This window comes from Dipodomys merriami, unplaced genomic scaffold (assembly GCF_024711535.1).
Source record: "Dipodomys merriami isolate MVZ:Mamm:240054 unplaced genomic scaffold, mDipMer1.0.p SCAF_154, whole genome shotgun sequence".
NCBI lineage: Eukaryota > Metazoa > Chordata > Mammalia > Rodentia > Heteromyidae > Dipodomys > Dipodomys merriami.
The window spans coordinates 1,326,261-1,343,985 of record NW_027202871.1 but is presented as its reverse complement, the minus strand read 5'-3'; the positions used below and the strand labels follow the sequence as shown (position 1 = coordinate 1,343,985).

General features: G+C 44.5%; 1 protein-coding gene across 1 annotated transcript in view; it reads left to right on the top strand.

Moving 5' to 3' along the window:
- LOC138827340 (schwannomin-interacting protein 1) overlaps nucleotides 1-17,725 on the top strand; it is a 476,238-nt gene that overhangs the window by 41,502 nt on the left and 417,011 nt on the right. The gene's annotated exons all lie outside the window — the stretch shown is intronic.

Here is a 17,725-nt window from a genome sequence, read left to right as displayed (position 1 = left end):
ATTCTTACTTAATCCTTTCTATTTTGCTAACTTCTGTACCAAGCAAGCTCCATCCTTTATTATCATATTCCTTTCTGCCATTAATTATCACCTGCCTTCCAGGAGAAAAGTGTTAATTGATTCTTTGAACCCTAATTCAAGTATCTGTGAAACAGAGCTAAAATCTAACTTTCTTATCCCCAAAGGTTATTTCTAGGGAACCGATAAGATAAAATACGTAGAAGATGTGGTGAATTGCCAAGGCTTTGTGAATGGGAGGTGCATACAAGCAGCGAGGAGGAATGATCATATACCTGAAAGTAGAAGTCCTGGGTTCAAATCCCAGCTCAGCCACATGTGCTGTGGGAAGGAGGAAGCTGGCTAAGCATCTGCTTCCTGTCCTCCTTGGTGTGTGATAGTTGCTGTCCATGGCCCTCCTCTTCATCTGCTGTCTCTGTGTTCCTGTAAAGGTCTTGTCCAGACTCGCTAGCTAGTTGCTGGCCACTTGACACTGGCCAGTGGGGGGCCAGGGCACCTCAGAAAATGATGGAGAAAAAGAAGTTAAGATACATTGTGCTTTCTCTGCCTAAGATTTCACACTCATGGGTGGTACTCTACAAACTGCTCCCCTTCATTAACCTCTGTTCCTTTGACCCAGCTGTGCTGAGACCCCACCTGGTACAGGTGTGAAGGGATAAGTTTAAATGCACATGAGCATCATTTAACCTTGGATCTGGCAGAGAATAACAAGAGGGACTCTCAGGCCTTTGTTTGTCTATATGACTTTCTTTGCTTTATTTTTGTGTGGAGAATGACTTTGTTTAATTCCTCATGCCTTACTCTAAATTTGCTCTTACATATCCACCCACCTACACACACACACACACACACACACACACACACACACACACACACACACACACACACACACACACACACACACACACACACACACACACACACACACACAGAGCCAGTCTGACCCCCACAGAGACTGCACCATCTTGAATTCTTCCCGGGCAACCCTTCCAGGAAACATACCATCCTTATTGTTTCATAAACTATATATGTTTTGTACTAAGTGCTGAAACTTCTGTGCTAATCGGCCAAGCTTTGCCTGACATTTTTGTAGCTTATTTTTCAGTTGAGAAACTTCTGCTGTTGGTTTGAAGGTTTGGGACCAGAATTAGAAGTTACTTGGAACTGTTTGCCTTCTCTGCACAGCACAGCCCTAATTAATTAAGAAATATGGTTTGCTTGTGTAGCATGTGCAAGGCCTTGGGTTCTATTCTAGGTACCACAAAATAAAGCAAGTACACAAACAAGCCCAGACAAAGAACAACCAGCACCCTATCTCTTCTCCCCAAGTAAAACAAGCAAATGCAATTCGAAGAAAAAGAAAGAAATCTGGCCCCCATGATATCTAGGCATGGATGAAGACACTGCCACTTGATGTCCTTGCTGGCTATTTTTTCTTCCTCTTTTTCAATGATTGTATGAGCATAATTAATTTTGTATCTTTTTTGTAGTCATAATTTTTTCCTGGTAGTGGATTTGAATTCAGGACTTCACACTCACTCAAACCTGTTTGCTTATTTTGGAGATGGGGTCTCATGGACCGTTCTGCAAGCCTCACTTTGAACTGGCCCTCAATCCTCTCTTAGTCTCTTGAGCAGCAAGAATTACAGATACAAGCCACTGATGCTCAGCCTCAAATGATTTTTTATTATATAATTTCCAGGAGACAATTGGCAAATAATGAGTTTGTGTGACCAGAAACAATCTGATTTCCAATGTTCAAGGTCTAATTCATATCAGTGTCCTGACTGGACACAGATAACCAAGTAAAGCTCAGCATTTAGAACTGATTGGCTCATTCAGAAAGATGCCATCTTGCTAGATTTTAGGGAGAAAGAATTCAAAGGCATCATCCATGTGTTGCTGTTGAGTTGCAGGATGCTAAGAGAGACCATTTCCACTGATTTATTTGGAAAGAAAAACAAGCTTGACAATGTTGTCATGTAAAATGAAGGAGAAAATGTTGGTGTGTGTGTGTGTGTGTGTGAAAAAGAGAGAGAGAATGTGTGTGTTCTTTTTGCTTTTTGTTAACATGGTCTGAGAACTATAATCTCCAGTTTTCATTTCCTCTGCATTTGCCTGTGTGCTTTCTTTCCCTTTTCCTTTATCTTAAACAGTGCTATCTTTGACCTATGCATGACATTTGCTTGCGTGAAAAATTATCAATTTAATAAGGCAGGAAGGGAAGTTGCAATAAAAAGGCAGGTCCCTTTATCTGCTAGGAATTATTGGCACAGCGCCCAGGACACCGGAGGCTCTCAGGAGAAAACAGAACAGATTGAGGCCTGAATAAGAAAACATTAACTCCCAAATTCCTAGAGAACCCTTCGGAAATAAGATTAATAAATATTTAATTAAACATCCCCTAAATTAACATTACATCAGCTTTAATAATTGCTCCACCTCACATTTGTAGAAATTTTATTATCTTGGAAAAACATTTGTGGGTGAGACAGTGTCCTTTCATGTTTCCAAGTAATAGCAAAGACTACTGCATATGGCACTTACCGAGGAGTTGCTGGCATTCCAAGTTCAACGAGGTCTGGAGCCACCTAATTTTCAAGGTAAAACTGGAAATTTAAAGAAGTTCAATTTTGGTTTTCCTGCAGAGGAAACAGCGAAGGATAGAGGCACTTTACAGTGGTCTAGACTAGGGTTCAGTTCTGGTGCGGGTGAATATTACCAGAATAACGTTCCAAGAGTGCTATGGAACAAATTGCCACATACTTAGCCGATATATACAACACATTTATTATCCCACAGCTTTTGTGACTCAAGAGCCAGGGCACCTGACCCATGGCTCCTGTGTTTGGTGTCCTGCATTATAGTGACAGTGTTATCTGCAGTGGTAATGTCTGTCTGCTGTGTTCTCATCTGAAGGTTCAACTGGGGGGAATCACTTATGAACTCACAAAGCATTTGGTGGGACTAACTTTCTTGTGCTCCGAAGGAGCACCGAGGAGTCTGTGCTCTTGATGGGTTGTGGCTGGCAGCTGCCCCTGCTTCTCAGAGGCAGCCTGCAGTCCTTATCCTGCTGGCCGTCCACAGTGGCCACCTCCTTCCTCCCCTCAGCAGGGAGAGTCTCTATGTAGTCCCCCAGGAAAGCAATATCTTATAAGAACCAAATGTATTTATGAGGAAGATGCTCCATTAAATGTCCCAGGAGAGATGGCTACAGCAGGGGGAACACCACGAGGTCAGATCCTGGCAGGTCACATGTTGGTTTGTACAATGTTCAGAGAATCATAAGGGTATGTATCAGCATAAATCAATTCACTTTTTTTTTTTTTTGGTCAGTTGTGGGGCTTGATCGCTGAACCTAGGCACTGTCCCTCAGCTCTCTAGCTCAAGGCGAGTGCTCTACCACTTGAGCCACAGTGCCACTTCCGGTTTTCTAGTGGTTTATTGGAGAGAAGAGTCTCATGGACTTTCCTGCCCGGGCTGGCTTTGAACCATGATCTTCAGATCTCAGCCTCTTGAGTAGGTAGGATTATAGGCGTGAGCCACCGGCACCCAGCCATTCACATTTTTTGATAGAGCATTTAGAAGATTTTTTGATAAAGCATTTAGAAAATTGAGACAGTGCTTGGAAAGGCATGGGATAACCCCAAATGAGCAGAACCACATTTATACAAACATAAAAGTATGCCTTTTCCTCCAGTATCCTTTTCTCTTGTTTGAGAACTTTGGGCAGATGGCTTACTACTACCCAGATGGCTAGCATGTCTTCAAAAAAAACTGAGACCCAGCTTGCCTTTCTCAGATGCTGTCTGTACCGAGGAGCAGCTGCCTCCCTCCAGTGAGAATTACCACAGCATGGTCCACTTCTTGGAATCTTTATAAGCCATAGGAACACTACTTTTACATAGCCAACAAAAGCTCAGGATTTCAGGGTTGAGGGTGCCTCTACTTGTTATCCAACCCAGATTGTATTCAAACACGCACAGAGCCTAGCACTGTGTCAGCTCGATTGTAAGAAATATCACCACTGAAACCTGCTCACTTGGGAAGATGTTTGGGTCAATATAGTCAGTATCAGTTGTAGGAAATTACCCCTGGGGCAGCCTGTGCTGATGGGAGCAGGAACATTCTCTTCTAGAAAGTCTCTGAAGCCAGCTGGACTAGCGCTGTGGTTATTCTTTGAACAGCTGTGCTGACTGCAGCCATCTTTCAACTCAACTTTGGAGATTTTTTTTGTGCTTATCCTTTGGATTTGAGGGTTCTTGCAAGCCTTACTTAATGTTGTATGGCCTGGTTTCCTTTGTAGATGGGCTTTTCTGCATCACTGACAATCTCCTGGTGATTGTGATCAACTACACCCTCTAGGCACTGCTGGCTACAGTGACTTTATCTCCAGGCAGGGGATATTGGACTGTGATTAAGGTAATATTGCTAGCTGCTGTAAAGAAAGCTTAGCACAGTGAGAATTTCTTTCTTGTTGTATAAAGGGATAGTTCAAGTGCTCCTGGTTAGGCAGCACTCCCTTGGAGGCATGAGGCTGAGACACAGACACCTTCCATATTGTGGCTCTGCCATTCTTTGTCATAGGTGACTTCTGTCACTGTGTTTACCTGCATCAAGCCACAGAAGGAGAAAGCTGTGTGATTTGTAGGCTGAGCATGGATGGATACTATCATTTCCCACTTTTACTCAAATGCAAGGGAATCTGGGAAATGTAGTCTATGTGGCTACTTTTACTGAAATGCAGGGGAATCTGGGAAATGTATTCCCTGTGGCCAGGAAGAAGGGGAGATTAGCCAGCCATTTCTGATCTGTAGATGCTTTTGCCAGTCCTGCATGCATGGTGGGAAAACTTAATGGCCAGCAATCTTGAGGAAAAAGCTAATGACATTATCCATTGAACACTAATACAACTTAATATGCTCTGGATACTGCTGGAAACAATTTTGAAATAATTAAGTCAGTTCAACCTATTAAAAGAATAAGTGTTTTTATTACCTCATTTATAAATGGAAAAACTAAGGTACATAGTGATGATTAAGTACACTTACTGCTCAAGGTTATGGAACCAGTGTAGGGTTGGAGTCAGGATTTGAACCTAGACATCCTGACTCCAGATTCAGTGTCTGGTCTCCTTACTGTGCTGAACAGCGTCTCCAGGACTGTGACACCTCAGAATCAGATCTTTCCACTGAAAAGGAAATCCAGTGCCTTAGAGAGATGGAGCCGTTCTCATCCTGTAGATTACGCAGTGCTGTCTGCTGAAGGGCAGGCCCCCTCAAAGCACACAATCAGAGCAGCTCACTGCTCTGGCATTTGGGGTGAGTGCTCCTCAGGTTCTGTTGTCTGAACTCTAAATGTGCTCCCTTCAGAGACTCTTTGGGTCCTGCTTTCTGGGCAAAAATGTGCCTGTTGTAGTGGAAGCAGACGGCTGGTGTCTTCATCCATTTGCCCTGCTCTAACAACACAGTACTAGAGTCTGGAGTGGCTTATAAAACCCAGATGTTTCTTTCTCTCAATTCTTCATCCCAGGAAGTCCAGGAACAATACATTTAGGTGACTGATGGGAACGCCATTGGGGTTCTCACTGTGCCCGGCATGGCAGAAGGAGGGTACATGGGATCTCTTTTATAAAAAGCACCAACCTCTCACCATTGCTCCCTATCTCATAAAGGTCTCACTTCCTTAAACCATTACTTTGGTAGTTAGTATTTTAGTATGTACATTTTGGGGGAAACACAAATATTCTGACTCTTAACAACTCTTTCAATCCACAAAGAGCAAGGCAGGGCTGTGAGTTAATTTCTGGCATTGTTACCATTTCCCTCAAGCTGCCATGGGGTGTAAGCCTGGGCCAAATTGGCAGGACAAATACAAAGAATATTTCTCTGTCAGGTGATGCCAGAAACCACTGGTGTTAAGAAATACAGTAAGCTTTAGAAAGTCCTTCATGATTCAAGCTTCCTTATTGTTGAAAAATAATACACAGAGCCATTGATGTGACCTTCATATTTCTTTAGGAGTGAAGGTTACAAAGAATATTAAAGAATATTTCACAGCCAGTGATCTGACCTTTGTACTTCATCTATCAGCCTAGAAAAAAAATACCTAAAGCTATGTCTTCCAAACTTTTGCCCTGAATTTTCAATTTTCATCACATTTATCATAGCACAGTGGTGTCTTTTAAAACCATAAACAAAAGGCTTGAACAGCTCTGCTTTAGCACTTTAATCACATTTATCAAATAATACCACAACCCCATCTATTCTCTATTTTTTTTTTACTTTTTAACCTTCTTACTAAAGTTCCTTGATTTCTTTGCCTTAAGGGATGAGCTCATTAGTGATGGCTATATGATTGGCATGATTCTCATATCAGCAACAAGTGACTGCTTTGAGAAGCCAGTTTTTCTTCTCTAATGCTATTGATATTAAAAAGAACACAGTGTTGTTAAAACTACAAGACTGCAAAGAGAAAAATTTTTAAGCAAAACGGGAGCATAGGATATTTATCATTCAAGCATAACATGTTGCATTTCTGTGTCTCTCCTTTTGTCCTTTGTATATAATAAAGGCACATTTTAGACTTCTTTAAGATGTAAAGGTAAATTTCATAAACATCTTTTCGTTGAAGTCTGCACCCCAGTACTGGGAAGAGAAAAATTAGCATATCCTTAATTAGCATATCCTTAATTTGCATTCTAGCTGACTTGTTTTCTTCTCACAGCGCCACACAGGGCAGCTTGAGCCCAGGCTGTTCACAAAGGCAGGGAATCTGCCTCTGCCTGCTGACCAAAGGTTAACAGGAATATGTCTACAGAGACAGCTGGAGTCAGTCGAAGTCAGCAAAGGAAGAGAAGGCCTTCACCACGTTCCCAGAAATCTACCAGGCACAGGGCCCTCCTCCTAAAAATCTCTATCCCCTTATCTTAATCTTTTGTAGTCTATGTTACTATCCCTTTTTATAAGTGAAAAAAACCCATGAAATTTAGAAAGATTACAATGCCTGCATAGGAGAGTTGATGATGAGAACAAGTGAAAATGGAAGCTAAGCCTCTGTTCCTCTAGATTACAAGTCTGTACTTGTATTTCTTCTCAAGCAAAACTTTAATTCCAAATGCACTGCATGAGTCACAGAGAGGCTCTTAGGTGAGCGGGCTCTGGTTGTGGACAGGGCTGGACCTGGGCCTGAGTGAGGAGCTTGTGACTGCTGCATGGCCTTGTGGGTAGCTGGGTCCACAGGGTTCCCAAGCTGGTGTTCTCTTTGGGTAAGCATTGGCTTAGCTGGAGGGAATGTCTAGTTTCTTCGGGGGGTTTCATTACCCTTTGTATGTGGAACTGATACTCTCAGCTTGACAATTTCGTATTTAATTTTGCTTACACATGTATTTGTGGTGCTCTTTGATGAGCATCAATGTGAAAATTTAGTGTCAAACTGATGTTTGTATGAGAAGCAGTGTCTCCAACAATGAAATCCTGAAGACAAGACCTGCAATCTATTTTGTAAATTGGCCCAGAATTGAGCAATTATCTTCTCTCTGACACTTTGAAATAGATACTCTGATTTCCCTAGAGAAACCAAACTAACATCTACGTAAGTATATATATATCATATCCATATCTTCATTAACTTATTTTGCTGTGTGAGGATAGAACAGGAAACTAAGAAAGACGTTTTCCTCCTTGATTTCTGCATAGTAAGAGTGCTGGATTTTTATTTACTCCTGTGCACTGATGGATTGGCGAAGTCCTATGATCCCTGCATTAGTTCTCTCAATACATTGGTCCTAAAGTAACAAAATTTAGAAAACGAATTTGTTATTTTGGGATTTCTTTCCTTTTTGTTCTTTTAGACAGAACCATATTTGAAAACAGAGTTACTTGAAAATGATGTGCACACTCTGTGGGAAGGCGTCTTGTTAGTCCTTTCCCTGGAGACAGAGTGCACTGGCTGCATCCCAGCCTTCCTCGCTGTGTCATGCACAGTTTCTCTCTGCCTGCCATTATTGACACAGCTCTTTACTGCCAAGTGGGCAAACCGTCTTCTTTCATGAGATTGGAGCTCTGCACTTTCCTAAAGGCTGAAGTTTACTTGCCAAGGTTCCACTTGGCCCGGCTGACCCTGCTTAGCAGCTGGGGTCAGGACCTTGCTGTGAAGACAGGCAGGAACAACGTCCTGTGGGCTTGCTGGGGAGCTCAGGGGAACCCAGGGCGGAACACTGGGGGCCCTGCTGAGGCAGCCCTCAATGGAAAGGCCCTCCTCACCCCTCACCCTACCCAGAACACTCAGCAGTGAGGTGGGTGTGGACAAGCGTGGATGGAGAGATGACTGTGGATAGAGAGCACAGCTACATCATGGCTTGAGTGAGGGTCAGATATGGGATTCAGCATTAGGCCCATGTTTTAAATGAATTTATTCTAGCAAAGATCTGTTGTCTATGGTGTCCCATACAGCGATGGGCAAAAGCCATGAGTCAAACCCAGGTCTTCTGGCTAAGGCACTAAAAGCGGTAGAATATAACATTAATTTTCACCAGGCACCGGTGGCTCATGCCTATAATCCTAGCTATTCAGAAAGCTGAGCTCTGACGATCATGGTTCAAAGCCAGTCCAGGCAGGAAAGTCTATGATACTCTTATCTCCAATTAACTAGCAAAAAATGGGAAGTAGAACTGTGCTCACATGGTAGAGTGCTAGCCTTGCGCACAAAAGTTTAAGTTTAAGCACCAAAGCCCAGAGTTCAAGCCACAGGACTAGCAAAAAAACAAAACAAAACAAAATATAGGCTACTTTGAAAGTGGTTTTTAGGGACACAGCAAGACTAGATCGTACTACAGAGTGGGTGGGGGCACTGACTCTGCCTGTGCTCCCCTATTCTCAAAACTGGTTACCATGGATGCAGCACACCAGCATACCATTAGCATCCAGTCCACAGGTGACCCAGGCTCTTGCTTGGTCTTGGACAGTCATCACCTTCAGAAAAATAATTTCCTTTTCTTTTTTTGATGCTGGTCCTGGGGCTTGAACTCAGGGGCCTAGGCGCTGTCCCTGAGTTCTTTCACTCAAAGATGATGATCTACCACTTGAGACACAGATCCACATCTGGCTTTTGGCACTTAATTGGAGATAAGGTTTCACAGACTTTTCCTGCCCAGGTTGGCTTTAAACCATGATCCTCAGACCTCAGCCTCCTGATTAGAGAGGATTATAGGCATGAGCCACTGGCACCCAGAAACGGCTTTTATATTCTTAGAGTTGCAGTGACAGATTTTCTGACTCCAGATCTATGCATACAGCTATCCAGAAGGGTTAGGGGGAGGGGAGGAAGTCCCAGCCCTGTGCAGTTGTGGGCAGAACACAATACAGGGCCTGTGTGCCCATTTTGTGGGTGGCCTCTAGTACCATCTGGCTTTTGAATAATGCCAAATGAAGATACAACACTTTCAAGATTTTCTGCTAAATTAAGAAAGCACTGGACACAGAAGCAGAGAGTCAAGGATGTTATATAATATAGCAATACCCAGGATTTTCTTGAGAAAGAAAAACGTGTGTTTTTGGAACAATAACAGAAAAGGAGAAAAGGTGGTGAAATTTCACATGTAAATAATTACCTCCACATAAGCAGGAAAACATATTTACTTCAAAATTCTAACCAGTTAGGTTTTACTGGACAGTAAAGGAATGCTGGGGCTAGGAGACAGCTGTTAGTCCATTGGTGTTAAGAGAACAAAGTGCCCTGGCCTGGGTAGTTTTTAAAGAGAAGAAATTTGTTTCTCACAGTTGGAAGACTGGAATCATGGCAGGGGTGTGTGGTAAAGGCCGCACTCTGCTATGACCTGGCACCTTGCGGGAGGAGTTGGCTTTGAGGGGCGAAGGCTCGGTCCTCACCTGGGATGGAAAGGCTGAAGGAGTTAATGCTCATTTTCCAGAGGGCCCATTTCAGTACCAATCCACCAGGGCTCAAATCTCCTCGACTCTCCAGGTGAAGTGATCTGCTCCAGCCTGCCTGTGTCTATCACCTGATGTAGAGCTCTTCCAAGCCCTGGTCCTTCACTTTTAGACCCATCCCTACCTCAGTGATCTATAGTCTTCAGGTTTGCGCACTAGACTTGGGTTTGGGTGCAAGCACAGAATAGTCAGCAGACCGCTGGCATGAACTAGGAATCCTGGTTCCCTGCCCTGACCATAAGGAGAATGTGTGTGTGTGTGTGTGTGTGTGTGTGTGTGTGTGTGTGTGTGTGTGTGTATGTGTGTGTGTGTATTGCCACAGTAATCCTCTAAGTTAAATGAAGATATTATTGGACACACATGTCTCTGATGAGCATCAGAAATATAAAATGTCCTGTTTCTGGTCACTTTATTCACAGAAAGTGTAAATAATTGAGCTACAAAAAATTCCTTGTTCCTCAAACTTTTATCTGTTTTTCCTTATTGTTGTGTTACACACACACACACACACACACACACACACACACACACACACACACACACACACACACACTTTCCATTGCACTTAAAAACCATAAACAAAATGGGTCAGATATTGTAAGATCTTGGTACCTGGGGTAGAAAAGGCAATCTCTGTACCTATAGGAGAAAATAGATCAATAACTTATCAATCAGTAAAGGAAGTGTGTCTATCTGTTTGAATCAATCAGCTGCATCATTTCAAATAAAGAAATGCTCATTGTCTGCTTAAGCCATTTCTACTGTTTCTTCTGGTGTTGCTCACAGACAGCTCAAAGGCTCCTTAGAGGACAGGCATCTGAGCCATCACATTCCAGTTCCTTTTCTCTTTGCCTCTGTCTCACTGAGCTCCAAGCGATGAGATCATCTGCTACTTTCTTCCACTGGTGTATTCAGGTTAGCAGGAGATTCTGCCTCCATCTGCCAGGAGCTTTGGTCCTTTGCTTTCTTTGAAATCTGACCTCTGAACAAGGCCGTAACATCCAGAAAATAGGAACTGAATTGATTTATTTCACACAGTTGCTATGGCAATTCTCCACCAATATAGACAGAAAGTGGGAAATGGAAAAGAGTGTGCGGGGAAGCAGATGGAGAAGTAGTCAGGACGAGAAAAGGCCAAATCCATGCAAGTATCTGTGATTCACCAGCCTACATGGGGAGCTGAATGTTTGTTTACTGCCAACTCATCCACTGCCGTGATCACAGCCAACCATTGATATTGTAAGAAATGGTGAAGTAAGTGATCAGACAAATCTGATCATGATTGCAACTAGGGATTCCCATCTCAACCACCAAACCAGGCATGGTAGTGTATGTCTGTCATTCCTACTATGTGGGAGGTGTAGACAGAATGATTTGGGTCTGAAGTTGGCCTGTGTGAAAACAGTAGATGCCTCCTGAACAGTAGCTAAGGCAGAAAAGGACTGGAGACGTGTCTCAAGTGGTAGTATGTCTGCTTAGTTTGTGCAAGGCCCTGAGTTCAAAGCCCAGTACTGGAAGGAATTTTTTCTCATGTGAATATCAAAATATATCATAAGCAGCCTTAAAATTCCTAAAGATCATTCTCACAGGAATAATGAATATAAATTGAAAACCAAAGAAGCTTTTGTGAAATATTTTGATTCACATTATTCACTTGCAGAAATTCTCAACCAGAGAAAAAGTGAACAAACCAATTCATTTTATTTGCTCATTTGAAACAAATGGGTATTTGTTTCTCCAACTTTCTATCCCCCACTCAATCATTTAATTCAACAAATTTACTTATCTGTCACTCCAGGCTTTAGACAATGATAAATTAAGTGATTTTTTTTTTTCAGTTGTGGGGCTTGGACTCAGGACCTGGGTGCTGTCCCTAAGCTCTTTTGCTCAAGGTGAGCACTCTACCACTTGAGCCACAGCACCAGTTTCCATTTTCTAGTGGTTAACTAGAGATAAGAGTCTCACGGACTTTCCTGCCTGAGCTTGCTTTGAACCAGGATCCTCATATCTCAGCCTCCTGAGTAGCTAGACAGGTGGGAACCACAGGCACCAGACTCTAACAGCACTTGGGGCCTGGGCCTCAAGGTGACAGCTGCCCTGTGCCGAGACCTGGTCCCACAGTGGACTGTGGTGGACGCCTGTATGGAGGGCTTTGGAGTCCCTACCCCTCTCTCTCTTCCTCCTTTTTCTCCCTCTCCACTCTCCCCTCCCCCTCCTCCTTCCTCTTTTCTTCCTCCTCCTTCCCCAGTCCACCCTTCCTCTTCCCTCCTTCCTCTCTTCTCTTTGTCCTCCTTTTCCTTTCTCCTTCTCTTTCATCTTCTTCCTTGGAAGTACTGGGTCTTGAACAGGGTTTTGCTCTTGCTAGGGCAGGTGCTTTAGTGCTTGAACCACACATCCATCTTTGGGGCATTTTATTCATTTGTGCTGCTTATTATCTTTGAGATTGGATCTTGCTTTTTGTTCTGGCTGGCCGGGAATGTTAATCCTGCCAATCCCCCTGGGGTTGAGAGGCACACACCACACTACCCAGCTATTGGTTAACATGAGGACCACACAACTTTGTCTTCTCCCTAGATTAGCCTCCAGTCACAAATCTCCCAAGCTCTGCCTCCCAAGTGGCTAGGATTACAGGCCCGAGCCACTGACCACCCAAAGTTTTACTTTGCATTTCAGCCACAGGAAAGAATTAGGAAATGGTATCGAAGCATGTCGCTTTAAAATGTAGTTCCCTTCCCCCACCTCTTATGAACGGTTGGAACCATCCATGGGAAAGGACAAAAGTCAAGAGTGTGTCACATCTCAAGTGTGATCTTGACATTACTCTGTGTCTCATCTCTGACATGTCATTTCACTTCTAGGAGTCTTAGGTTTTTATATTTATCAGGACAAAATATCTTCTAAGCCAAAGTATACAACAAAAACATTCCACAAGAGCATGGAATTAGTGTCTGCAAGGGATTGTAATGGTGTAAGACATGGTTTTAAATGTGTAAACAAACCTTCAGATGTGAAGAAAATGTGTCAATTCTCACTTCATTAATTTATAAGCTTCCATTCTCGCTGAGAGCTCTGACTCCTTCACAATTTTTTAGCTGAGATCAAATAGTTGAGGGCTGTCAGGTGGGTTCAGCTTCTTAAGGTTGATATTGTAAATAATTAAAATCAATGTCAGTTATTAAAATAAATGAACAAAGTCTATGTTTTTCACCAACTATGAATTCAGTCACAGTCAATCTCAGGATGTCGCCTTGAGAACATTTTATTCATTTTTCACATTTGTGTAATTTGCCTTTAATATGTCAATGTGGAATTTATGCAAATTTTTGCAAGATTCAAGCATTCCTGTCAAAATGAGGTTCTATTAATTTACGGATGAGAAAGAGAGAGGCAGAGACAGACACATTCATTCAATGCAAAGGGAAATGCATTTTTAAATTCGTTCCTGGAATTCAGACTGAGTTGAAGATACTCAGGAGAAAAGAGTTACCATTTTTTGCAGATTATAAGGAACTGATCAGAACTTTGCTTTTCAATCACAGCCTTTACTCCTCCCCTTCCTGTTGGCATCTGCCTTGAGACAAACAGTTGCTCATATTGTTACATGAAGGTAGAAAATACTAGACTCGGTGAGGGTATACCAATTAGACTTCCCACTTGGAGGACTGAGCTTGACTTAGATTCTAAAGCATCCTAAAAACTGACCATGACCTTGACAAATCTCAGTGAAATTTTCAGATCTTCCTTCTTTTGAGAAAAGGGAAGGTTAGGGATAGGAAAATAACATTTGTTGTTACTAAATACTCAATTTTTTGCCATTTGTTTTAGTTTATTCTGATATAATATGAATTTTCAGGGTTGTCTTTTCTATATAATTTTCACGTATAAAGCTCTTTCTGGAAGAGCCTGACAAGGTTATTCTAGGGATGATTACTAGGGGGAGAGAAGTATAGAATTGGGAGCCTCATTATTAGCATTCTGCCAAGAAATTCACTCAAACTAGTGGCTCATAAGTAATCCTTAAATCAGCAGCAGCAATGATGGTGTCTGCAGGTGTTAGAAATGCAAACTATTGAGCTTTACCCGAACCTACTGAATCAGAACTTCTAGGGGTAAAATCCAGCAAGCAATGGTTCATTAGACATTCTGCTGAACTAAATGCAAGCTACAACTTAAAAAACATGAATTTCTAGTATTTGCATATGTCTGGGTATGTTCATTTGTTAAATTAAAAGTAGCATGTAGGCTAGGTGCTGGTGGCTCACTCCTGTAATCCTAGCTACTCAGGGAGGCTGAGATCTGAGAATTGTGGTTCCAAGCCAGCCTGGGCAGAAAAGTTCCTGAGTCTCTTAGCTCCAATTAACTACCAGAAAACTGAAAGTGGAGGTCTGGCTCAAAGTAATAAAGTACTAGCCTTGAGCAAAAGAGCTCAGAGACAGTATCCAGGCCCTGAGTTCAAGTCCTCACCCCCCAACAAAAGTAGCATGTAGCTTTAGGCAAGTAGGTAACTTAGCAATATTGTATTATTTACTTTCACTTCTGATCTGTGTTTTCTGTGTATCCCATGATTCGTAACCATGGTTTTCTCTTTATTTTTGTCTAGTATGAACCTCCAGCCAGAGCTGAGCCCTTGTGTATCATAGGCCCCTTCTTTCTGGGTCTGTTTCTTCTTCAAGCTTATTTCCTCATTGCTCCAAATTTCTCCCAGTTATTTTACTCTGGGTATATTCTGAGAGATGATATGCTAAATCGACAAACTAATTTTTCGGTGTAAGTAATAAATGAATATCTGATACGCTCTTTTGGCATCAGTTTTTAATTTGTTTATCTTACACACCAAGTGGAAGCTTCCTTTGAGATCCTTTCAAGAGAATCCTTAGGACTCAGGTTTCTATCTCAGGGCTTATTCGGTCTACAGTCTCCCACATACAGACATCTTTCTAGAACACAGTGATCCATTAGCGGAACCACACTGAGAGGAGCAGCCCTTCTCACCTCTCCCAGGTAGCTGTTCCCTGATGACAGTGAAATCTTTCATCCAGGATTCATCCAACGTCAAAAGCATTCCTTTTGACATTGTCAAATCACGTCTATGTAATGGTTTTATTAACAATGCACAGCCAAATGTGTTCACAAGAGATAGATTTTTCCCTCCTCTAAGTGCCTTCATTTCAGATGGCTCGGGTCTAAGGTCATGTACAATTTCAACTTCCAGGGAAATTCTAACTTTTGATATCCACTCCTTCGGGTAGCTTTGCCTCACGCCTGCAGTTTGCCAGCCCCAGCAGGGCAGTGTGCCCACCACTGCATCTCAAGGCCACTGAAGAAGCATGGTTTTATTTAATTTACAGATGGTACCACTCCTACTTCTTCCTGTGGCTCATCTCTGCATCACGAGTAGACATTTAGGCCAGAATTCACCCTCCTGTTTATTTTCCAACAAAGCCTGTGAGCCCACTAAATAATTAAGATAAACAAATGAAGACTAATTTTCTGACTTTTAATTTGTACCCAGTCTGCACGAGTTATAATTCACAAGGTAAAAATGAATAGAAGATCAAGATGACTTTTCTTTCAGCTCACGTGGGCTCCACTGCCGGTAGATCCTGCCTTATTGACTGATCATTTGTACTAGAAATAACCCCAGAGAAAACAGTGCTCCGCATGAGCCAGGCTTTAATAAAAGCAGCAGCAGACTGCGGAGCGTTCTTCTATTTTTGTATAATCCCAGGATCATTTGTCTGGAGCTGTGTTTGAATTATTCATATCAACGGTGGCTCGTTCAGATATCAGAATGTGAACAGCAACTATTGTACACTTTCGTGGGCAGCATCTATTTTCTGCTGGCGTTTTATAAATAGAACTGTCTGTGTTTGCTTTTCCAGATTGCTCTTGGGTAGTTCCGGGTGGGCTGTATCAGCGAACCCTTGCACATTGAGAGGCTGTTGGTGGAGGTTACAGCTAAGCCGACTCCAGGTAAAAAGAGAGAGAATGGATAATGAGAATGTAGAGAATGTATATGCTTGAGAAAGGGCTGGCTTTGTCCCAGCTTCTGTGAATTCAGCCTCCATTGCCTGGCATAAGCATCACTTTGGGAGACCAGTTAGCATTTGTTTACATTCATTCCAGTCTTAATCCAAGGAAACTGGCTGGGAGGATTTCCTCTGTTGATCCCGCTTTTGTTCAGTCCCATTGGACACCATGAATTGACTCTGTGGTTTCAGCCTCAGGAAGACAAGGCCAGGCCCTGAGGAGGCCCGGGAACATGGCAGCCCTGTGCCCCTATAGCCAAGGGAGAGACCCCGAGGTCCTCCTGCACAGGCATCCAAAATGTGTAGCAGGCCCCGCCTGGCAGCACTCTCCCTGCATCTAAACCCCAGTGGGTGTTCATCTCCCTCCATCCAAAATGCTGCTGTAGGGGCTGGAGAGCTCCCCAGCAATCGAAGGCCAGCCCAGGACCACAAGACCACTGGCTTCCTGGGAAGTGATTGCAGGCAGGGGAGTGGAGGAGCGGACTCCCCGCCTTTGGCATACACACTGGGGCTTGGACCCGGGCAGCCCTGCGCAGCCTGGACCGTGCAGGGGTGCTGTATGGGAGAGGATGGTGGAAGCCGCTGCTGCCGCCGCCATCCACCAGGGCAGAGGGCTGAGGACCGTGATCCTCCTACCTACACACCTGCACGGCTGGGGCTGCGGGCAGCCATGCCAGCCCCGGTGTGTTTCTGGAGACGAGGGCCTCTCAACACTTTATACCTAAGCTCGCTCTGCACGGCGACCATCCCCCCGACGTTTCCAGTAGCTAGGATTATGGGGTGCGTCCCTCGCCCTGATGGGGTGTTGATTTCCACTCCTCATCCCAAAGCACCGCGTCTTTCCAGCCCTCCCTCCTCCTCGCCCACGCTGCTCTCCTGGCCCCAAGTTATACCTATGCTTCTGAACAGCACCCCAGAGTTCTGTGAGGCCACGTGACACCTCCACGGAGGTCGCTGGGCAGGTCTTCACGGCCCCCCCTCCTGCATGGGGTCCCCCGTTCTGCACGGGGGCCCTGTCCTGCAGAGGGGACCCCCCGTCTTGCACAGGACCCCCTTCCTGCATGAGGGACCCCCATCCTACACGGAGGACCCCATCCTGCACGGAGGACCCTCTTCCTGCACGGGCTCCACCGTCCTGCAAGCGCCTGCCAGCCTCATCTCAGGACTCGGCCCACCTGGGACTCCTAGAGGTGGCACTCCGCATGCGCCAGTCAGGCCCGTCCGATGGGCGGGCTGTGGACCAGCCCCGGCCACCCACCCGTGCCCTCTGACCCACCTGTGGCCCCTGACCCCGCCGCGGCCACCCACCCACGCCCCCCGACCCACCCATGCCCCCGGCCCCGCCCTCCTCGCACTGCCTCAGGCCCCTGCTTGTGCCCGGCTCCCCTCTGCCTACCGTCTGTCCCCCGCGTCGTATGTCCAGTGCCTGGAGCCCAGGCCATCACCTCCCGGCTCTGACCTCACGGGGTCAGGGCAGAGAAGCCCCACGGACGTCTGAGACTTCCATGTCTCCGTCCAAGGTCAAGCGCTGTCAGCCGCAGGTGCACTCTTTGGCCACATGGGCCACGCTCCCGCCAGCCGTGACGCGTGCACGTCCCGCACGTCCGCGTCAGCCGTGACGCCAGCATGTTCAGATACGTCCCAGTCAGCCGTGACGCAGGCACGTCGGCCACGTCCCAGTCAGCCGTGACTCGAGCTGCTCCTGCTGTGTCAGTCTGCACTGACGCAAAC